We start from the raw sequence: 9,400 nt of genomic DNA on the forward strand, positions 1-9,400 counted from the left end.
GTACCAGCAGGTTTTCCATAGGCGGCGCCAATTGACGAGGGGCTCCTCGGCAATGCCCACCATGAGGGGCTTAGGGTTGACGGAATCCTGCAAGTTAGCACGAGGCATTGGATACCAAACGAACAGAAGACGAGATTTACCCAGGTACGGGACCCTCGATGAGGTAAAACCCTTACTCCTGCTTATCTATCTTGATTTAATGATGAAAAAAGTTACAATGGGGCAGCCGATAGACTGCGTTGTGGTGAACTCGCTGGAAGACAAGGTTTCTAAGGTTGGTGTATGCTAGGTTGTATGGTTGTGTAAGCGTAAGATTCGGCAGGCCCTCTCCTGGCCTTTATATAGGATGCCAGATCCCGAGGGTCCTTCCCGAACTCGACTAGATTATATTAAGATAATATAATCTATCATTTCCTTTGTCGACGTCTCCTCACCTTGTCCGTTAAGAATCCGTCTCCTTTCATCTTTTCTCTGGTACAACCGACGTGCGTGCCCACCTTGGGTTATGGCAACTCTCGTGAGCCCCTTGTTGGACCGGAGGAGGTATGCCAATGTTGGATACCCAAAGGGTAATGCCCACATCATCTGTGCCGGCCTTTTTGACTATACGGCCAATCACACCAGGATATTTGGCCCGACCCGCGGGCTAACTGGGCCGGCCCAGACAACAAGTTGACTTGTCAAACTAGGCCAACTGGCCCGGCCCGCGACCTAGATGGGCCGGTCCAGTTATTTTTTTGGATAGGCACACCTTGTCACCCGGCCCGGCCCGGCCCGGCCCATTCTATCTAAAAAAATAGCTGACCCGACCCGTAAACGAAATAGGCCGGGCCAACAATTTTTATTGGGCCTGCCTGTTAATACTTGGTAGGCCTTGTGTGGGTATACCATCTACCACGGGTTTTCAGCCAGTTAACGGTATTACTGGATAGTTAACGACGTCTGCCACGTGTCAGTTTGCATGTCGTCAGCAGTCAACGACCTCCCAAAAATACTTTTGCAACGGTCCGATTTTTCGTGGCCAAAAGGCACCCAAATGCGACACATAGAAAATAAAAAAATTCAAATTAATTTTTTTTATTTTGAGCGAACCCGTACTTGAAAGTAGTAGACCTAAGGATGGTACATACACCGGATGGACAAACCCTATAACCAATTCGTAGATCCTCCATATGTAGAGCACGTAGGACTTTGAAACCAAATATATACGTTATCCACAATGGAAAAGAATGGGCCAAGCCGATCCGTTGTTGGCTCTGAAAGTGCATTTGCTAAGATTCCACTTCAACAAAAGAAAATGGCATACCTATATGGTGGACTTGATTTTACCAAAGATGATGTTGGGCGAACCAACTAGGAGAGAAATTCAGCCAAGTTTCTACCTAGGATGCTTGCGGAGGGTTTCTGGTAACAAAATTATAGTTTGAACATTTTTTGAATCAGAACAAATATCAAATCTGAAAAAGAATTTAAATCAGCAAAAACGAAAGAAACCAACAACAACCGAAAATGAATCAAGAGGAACCAAAGAAACCTGAAAAAAACCCAGGAAAATCGGAAATTAAGGAAAAAAATCCGTACAAACTAGAAACTAATGGGCTGGCCCGCCCCGTCCGCCGCTTCGGGCGGGAAAGAATCGCTGCCGCACAACCTGAGACGCCTTGGGGACTGGCTATGGCCCGTGGGCTTAGGGAGGTGTGCTTGTGGGGCCTCACGAGCCATTCTAGACTTAGGGCGGCGCGGCTCGCCGCCGACGAAGCCGCGGCGGTTCCAGCAACGGCGAAACGCAACGGCGCCGCCGGCAACGAATACGGCCTGCGTTCAAGCTGCCTCCGTCCCCAGCTGGCCTTCCGCCTTTGCACTGCCCGGCTACACATTTCCGCTGGTTAGTTTGTTTTCCCTGTCCTCTAGTTGCGGGAACAGAACCGGGATCCGTCCGAGGCGCACGCGCAGGAGTTAGGAACTAGTCGGATTTGAAGTCCGAATCTTTCCGGACTCATAGTCGTATTATCTGCCTACTCGGATTTGGACTATCTCCTACTCGGATTATTAGAGTTAGTTCAGCTGTCCTATAAATGCTACCCTGCCAACTCGGTTGAATTAAGTGTTGCTTGGTAGCGCCAGAAGCAACCATATCTAGACTTAGGGCATCGATTGTGCAATTGCCCCAATGGAGGCGTGTAGTGTCGCCAGGATAATGAGCTTAGGGCATCTGGACTTGAGAATTATGCACAAGCTGCTGGCTCTTTCTCCCGGTTCACACATGAAATTCAGAAAAGACCCGCCATTGATGGAGACCGAGACCGAGACCGTGGTGCAAAATCCGCCGGAGCTGCCGCTGGATGTATTAATAGATATCTTTGCCCTCCTAGAGATCCCTGACTTCATACGCGCTGGCTCTGTCTGCTCCGCCTGGCACTCCGCGTATACCATCCTACACAGCCAGCTTGAGCAGTACAGACGGGGCCAGACACCTTGCCTCCTCTACACCTCTGAGTCTGTTGGTGACAACGTAGCTTGTCTCTACAGCCTCGCAGAAAAGAGGGTCTACAATATTACTCTTCCGGATCCACCCATCCGTAGTAGGCATCTGATTGGGTCCTCCCATGGCTGGTTAGTTACCGCCGATGACAAGTCCGAGCTTCATCTTCTTAATCCGATAACTGGCCAACAGATAGCTCTCCCGCCCATCATCACCATTGAGCACGTAAAGCCGATCTTAGATGATGCCGGTGCAATTAGTAAATATAAATGGTGTGATGATGTGACAATCTATGCTCTGGACGAGTTTCGTGACGGGCTCTACTTCAAGGCATTTGTGTTTCCTGATCCATCCACAGGAAGCTACATTGTAGTTCTCATCCTCATTTCAGAATGCCAGCTTTTGTTTGCAAGGGTAGGTGATTGTAAGTGGACATTGCTGCCGCCGGGTTCGGACTGTTATCAACAATGCATCCACATAGATGGTCTGTTGTACGCATTCACGAGAACCGGAGGAATCGATGCTTTTGATCTCACTGGTCATACCATCACAAGGAGTATTATTGTAGACGAGATGGAGAATTACATTAGTGACAAGGATGGTTGGATATATGCTGTTCAGACCCCATGTGGTGATCTATTTGCAAGTTTGCAGGCAAACTGAAGTCACAAAAGATATCCTGATAGAGACTGAGAAAATACAGGTATATAAAGCTGACATGACAGCAAAAAAACTTGTGAAAATGAACGGCTTGCGTGATCATGTGTTGTTTCTTGGTCGTAGTCAGTCGCAGTGCCTTAGTGCTGAAGAATATCCGCAGCTGAAGACAAATTGTGTTTATTTCACTGATGACGAGACATATGTTTCGAAGTATAAGAATGATCGCCGGGATATTGGTATTCTCAACTTGGAAAATGACGACAGGGAAGAAATTGCATCCAAGCTTTGGTGCAACTGGCCAAATCCCATATGGATAACACCCAATATCACAAGGATGAACATGGGGTTGTAAAGATAGTTAATGTACTGTATTATTTGAGTATCTACCTTCTCGAATGCTATTAGAGGATGTCTAATAGGACCATGTTGACCAAAATTTCCTAATTTTGAGGCCAAATGCTATGACACAGAGGCATGTTCTGTTTCTCTGTTCTTCATACCTGGTCTCTTATATTTTAAATGGCTTTTATTTTCTGAACTGTCCAATCTGTTATGTTTCACGGTTCACATACTATCTTCTACATTCAGGATAGTCTAACATAGAACCATAGTTTTAGATTTTAACCACATTTTCTGAGGTGATTCCTTTCATCCAACACAGCCTATGATTTGTCCGTGCCTATCACAAAAACTAGCATTTAGACTTCATATGTCGGCTCATGCATGGCACGGAGATACCCTGCAACTCCAAGCCTGCATGTCCTCTACACGCTAGTTAATCAGTGATCCACTAACTGGGCATACTGTGGCTGACGGTATCTTCTCGGGCTTGTGTGCTTTTCTGTAATACTCATGGCCTGATATGATGAAAACCTAATGCGCAAAATATTCAGTCTCCACGCGTCACATGTGAAAATCTGGAAAACTTTGGAAGTTTCAAGAAATAAAAAAGAAGTTTGTAATTTGGACATGCTTAATGATTTGTGCTAAGATTTGCAAATGTTCTTCCAAGTTCATTTACAGAATTTAGCTAAGGTACATACATGGAAGGGACAAATATGCAAGGGCATTATCCTAGATAACCAACAATCACTGGGGCACATGCCCTGTTCTACAATGAGAAGATCCAGCGCAACAAGGGATCTTCCAGTCAGTTCTGGACCATTGGATCCAAACAAATGGATAAGATGCGGTCAATTAGCTGTTGTTTGCATTAGCACCCACTAATATCATGTTCTTTGCCAAGACATCCCAAAGCTATTCCCCAAAGGGGCAAAGGGCTACCAGGGTTAAGGAATTCTACCTGCAACTCTGCTGCCTTCTCCCGATTTGGGCTGCTGCCCCATTCAGTACCGGTGGCAGATTGCTGTGCAGAACAATGGCAACAGACGGAGTACATGACAGACGTGTTGAATTTCAGCAACCACACTGTCCACTGGCGACCCTAGAGCTTATTTTTATTGTTTCTCATGTGGAACTAAATGGTACAGTCATGTGCTCGTAATTTGTCTCCTGAAAAAGGTTACCCTTTTTAGCGTTTTTGCTACGTTCCTAGATGCAGGGCCCCATGTGTGGATGAATAACCCACTGGATGGGTTTGATATGATTGTAAACATTATGAACATTTGAATAAAGTGATGTGGACATTAAAAAAAAAACTTGAACCAATTTCCCCATTCATGTCCCTCATCTTGAATCTGCTCTAGAAAACTTAAGTTGTGCTGTTGGATGATTTTCAGAAACTGTATACTCTGTTATTTTTCTGACATTTATGCTCAAAAGTCATGGACACCTCAATTTCAAAAGAATAAATATTCTAATTTTCCCTGTCTAGCCTAAAGTTTACTGAAGTTTCTAATTTTCGGTTGGGTCAATGATGTCAATTGAATTGAAGCGTAGAGATTCATGTATCATTTTTATGAACTTAAAGTAGCTTCAGGCATCAGGCTGTATTATGTTTCATACTTTCTCTTGGTTCAGATTTTATCAAATACAAGGAATATTATGTATATGCACCAAAGGAAAATGCAGTGAATATTGAGACCACGATATATTCTGATGGAGTATAAACGTTATATCTAGAAGAAATAGTGAGCTGTAGTTAATCTCAAATTTAACCCACGAACACTCTGAACTTTGAAAAATGAATCTCTCTCAATATCTCTTTTTCTACAATAGCTTCTGGTTTTACTGAATTGTACACTTGCTTTCTTGTCCAATGTTTTAGAAGTTTCAGTACTTCTTGAACTGAGCCTTTAAAAACAAAGTTTCAGCATGGACTTGAATACAGAAGTCCAAAGTAGATTCCAAGAGCAAAATTCAGCAGACTTAAATAAAATGTGTTACAGAATAAAACTATGTTGCCGCTATTCTCATAAACAAACCAGTGAAATCCGTAAACACCTTGTTAACCTGTTTGGCGCATCATGGCCATACATCTTGGCTGCAAAGGTGGAGATACAATTGCAAATTCAGAACTGGGCATGGCAGCACGGATACAACTGCGGGTCCAGATCAAGACCTTGATGGTTCAGGTTGGATGATAAGACATTATATAGCACTATAACTCTTCTCATGTTACAATAGCTGTAAGTTGTTACTTCATTACTCCCATTTACATTTTTGTACAAGACCTGTCGCTATTCCAGTAGTATCATAACCACATGATCGGCAGATGATCTTGATTTTTGCACTCTAGTTCAGTCAAATTTCTAGGTCTCCTCCAAATGCTCAAAGGCGTTGACCTCCTGGAAGTACGCTCTCTGCTTGACAAAACTTCTGGTAACTTGTGTTTGCCTGCAATTGGCAAGGCTAAAACATCATTGCTACTGTTCTAACTTTTTTTTTTGCTTCTATTGTTGTTCTTCTGTAGTGGTGTTTCCATACCACTTGCTGGCATAGCACCTATGCTCTTTACATTCAGAATATAAACAGCAGTAGTTCTCTAGTGGATCCTACATGTGGAGCTAAGCTCATTATCTAAAAAGATATATGGACCTAACTCCTAAGCTACATAGTCCATGAACTGCCTACTTAAGTTCGCATGACACCAGGGACTACATTATCAGCACTATATACCCTGTATCACACAAATGCTTGTAGAAAATGCACAAAACATCATATGTTGCCTTTCTGTAATGGGAAATCTATTTTTGTTGTTGTGGAAGCATAGTGCGCAAGGAGGAGTTGTGGCGACATATTCGCTGCATTGGTAGACTGGAGGACAAACTAACTTGTAGGTTCAACAGAAGCATTATGTTCCTCATCAACTTAATGAGACACAAGAGCATTCACGACAGATTAACTACAAAGGAACCGCCAACATGATCCTACAGCGAAAAAGCTTACAAAACAATATGAAGGCCTAATGGGCATCTAAAGGTATAAATGATGCCCCCCATAGGGGGTCTCACAGCGATCATTGATTCTGGACCGTCGGATCTCCCCATCTGTGCAATCTCGTCCGTTCGTCGTGGGCTCAGAGTGGGCCTTCTGGTTGGCTGTGGCAGCGCCTGGACGCTCTCCTATTAGTCATCCCGCTAGATAAAGTGATGCAACGACACTATTCTACCCTCCTGCAGCTGCACGCAGGACCCACGTTTGTTTGGGTCCACTTGTCATTGGTTGGGTATGTTTGGGATGGGTCACGCGAGACTGCAGCCTGAGACAGAACCAGCGGACCAAGCATCCCCAATCCACGTCTTCTCCTCTTTCCCCCAATCCCCTCTCCTTCTCCACCCGACCCTCCTCCTCCCAACCCTTGCTCTGACGACCGTCCCCCGCCTTCTCCGCCTAGCTGGCTGTAGCCCCGCCGGCCGGAGGTCACGGCGGAACCATGCAGCGACGGAAGGGCAGCAGCCCAGGTTGGAACCGGCGCTGGAGATGGAGGATCCCCACCATAGCTTCGTTCCTCCATAACTCCGTTTCGTCGGGATTTGCTGACCAGCCGGATGCCTTGGCTTGCAGGACAACGACGAGCTCGACGAGGGATGGGGAGGCGGCAAGACATCAATCGACGCGAGCTCGCGAGGAAAGAAGATCATGGCGGCTAGGGTTCCACAGCAGGTCACTAGCCCGCACTTCCTCCCCCCTGCAGATTGGCCCAAATCAGGTCGCAGTGGCGCGACGACAGCCTCCCGGTAGTGTTGGTGATGACGCCATGGCTAGACCCTATGGTTGCTTGGTCGGCCAGATCTGGTCGGCTGGTTCTTCCTCCTCCTTCCAATTGGTCTCCCAATGTAAGGTGCTTCATTTGACTCGTTTTAGAGTTTGGTTGTGGTTGCTGCTTGCAAACTTCTCTGTTATTGCTCTTATTCTTGAGCTGATAAGTTATACTGATTTTGTTCTTTCTTTTATCATAGGTTCTGATTTCTTTTGCTAATATCCATTACAGCTAGGTGGCCACAACTGAATTGACGAAGAGGATAATAGGGGCATTTCCATCTTTGCAGATCTTGTGTCCGAAAGAGGTGGCTTAGGATGGTTCTGTATTAGGTTCTCTTTTTTTGTCTCCTACTTCCTTTAGCACTTCGGTTTTTTAATACAACTCTGATTTTAGACTACTAATTGATGGTTTTCTTCAACACAATACATGCAGGTCTGCGAAAGGATAAGATTCTAGCAGAAGGGATTAACGAAGAAGAAGACCAAGGTGATTTTTCTCTCTAATGTTTTGTGCATAATTGGGAAATAAGAGAATATGAGGAAGGTGGAGGAGAACCAATGTTTGTCATGCCTTCTAGCTCACTTGTATTTCTCTTCCGTTACGTGTGATCTTAGTTTGTGGTCTGTTCACCATGCAAGTCCTCAGCTCAAATGAGTCTGAGCGCACTCAATGTTAGTTCTAACATGAGGGCACTGCATTCCTTTCAGGTATTAACATATCAAGATTGCACTTGATTTATGCCGCTGAGCCACAGTGCCATCTTCTCTAATCATGTGTGCCCATGGTGATGAACTCCACAGCTGACCACCGTCTAAAGATGCCCATGGCCACCGGCCGCATCGTGTGAGGTGAGCGAGCATGCATTTTGTCCTTGTGTTCTATTCTCCCTTGCCGAGGTTTCGGTGTGCCTCCTTGCGGAGGTTTCAGTGTGCTAAATGAGGACTTGAACTTAACCACAAGCCAGCAGGCGGAGGTTTACATAATGTGAGAAAAATTCATAGCATAAACCTTGAATTAGTTTGCATTTTCCATGAACCACTCTTTCTAAAAAGTAATTTTTTACCTCTAGCTTTCTAAAAAGTAAATTTTTACCATTTATATTTGGCGACCTCCTTTTTGTATAAATCCAGTTGGAGGAAACATGACATAGTCAGAGTATATTTTCCTGTTTAGTGTTCAAGGATAGTTGTTCCTTTGTAGTGGTTACTGGTTATTACCATTTTCTTAGCTTCACGGGTATTTGCAGCTATATACATCTTGTGGTTTCCCTTTCTCAGTTCAGTGCAGTTGTTCCCATTCTGGATTATAATGGCATAGGCTGCGCATTCATTTCCAGTGAAGTACATTTCATGTGAGGCATGCAATCTATGCATTTTTTCATATTAGATTGTTTTTAGCTTATCTGAATGTACAATACTTGCAGTCACATTAGATGGTTTTTGAACTTATGTGACTTTACATACATGCATTCAGGGCGCACTGATCTGTTGTTTAAATCACTCTAATACTATTTCCCATCAATTTTTAATGGCAGAGATATTCTACTGATTCCACTCACCGCCTATATAGTTTAGTTGTTATACACCATCTATGCATGCATAGCCATCTGCCTAGCGTCGAGTTGTCGCTCGGTCACAGTTCCATCTCTCTCTCTCCCTTTTGGTCTGTTTTACGAATGCAAGTGTGTAAGGTGAGCCGCGTGGCAAATTAGCAGCCTACCAAACCAGCAGATTTTGGTACAAGATCTTGAAAGATGAATCTTTAGGACTAAATGCACACACTGAGTCTGTGTACATAGGTTTCAGGTTTTTGTATGACTTATTGATTAATTTTGCATGATCTTGGCATGTCAGTTCCTCTGTCAGTTTAGCTTGCCTCTACTCAGAATGTTGAGAAATGATTCTATTTTGGCGCCCAAATAACCAACATGCTTGTATGACAAGTGATCTTTGATTTCTCTAATCATTTCGCACAACTGAACCGGCTCCAGTTGATCATGTGTCCGCTCTTTAGTAGTATGCCTTTTCGGTACATCATTTGTTGTGTTCCGCTTATATTTTTTATTGGAAACGAAAATATGGCATGCAATGATA

General features: G+C 44.3%; 1 pseudogene; it reads left to right on the plus strand.

Annotated features, from left to right (window-relative positions):
• Positions 1-1,890: 1,890 nt before the first annotated feature.
• Positions 1,891-4,203, plus strand: LOC124649356 (annotated as a pseudogene).
• Positions 4,204-9,400: the final 5,197 nt, after the last annotated feature.

Source organism: Lolium rigidum, chromosome 4 (genome assembly GCF_022539505.1).
Source record: "Lolium rigidum isolate FL_2022 chromosome 4, APGP_CSIRO_Lrig_0.1, whole genome shotgun sequence".
In the NCBI taxonomy this organism is placed as follows: Eukaryota; Viridiplantae; Streptophyta; class Magnoliopsida; order Poales; family Poaceae; genus Lolium; species Lolium rigidum.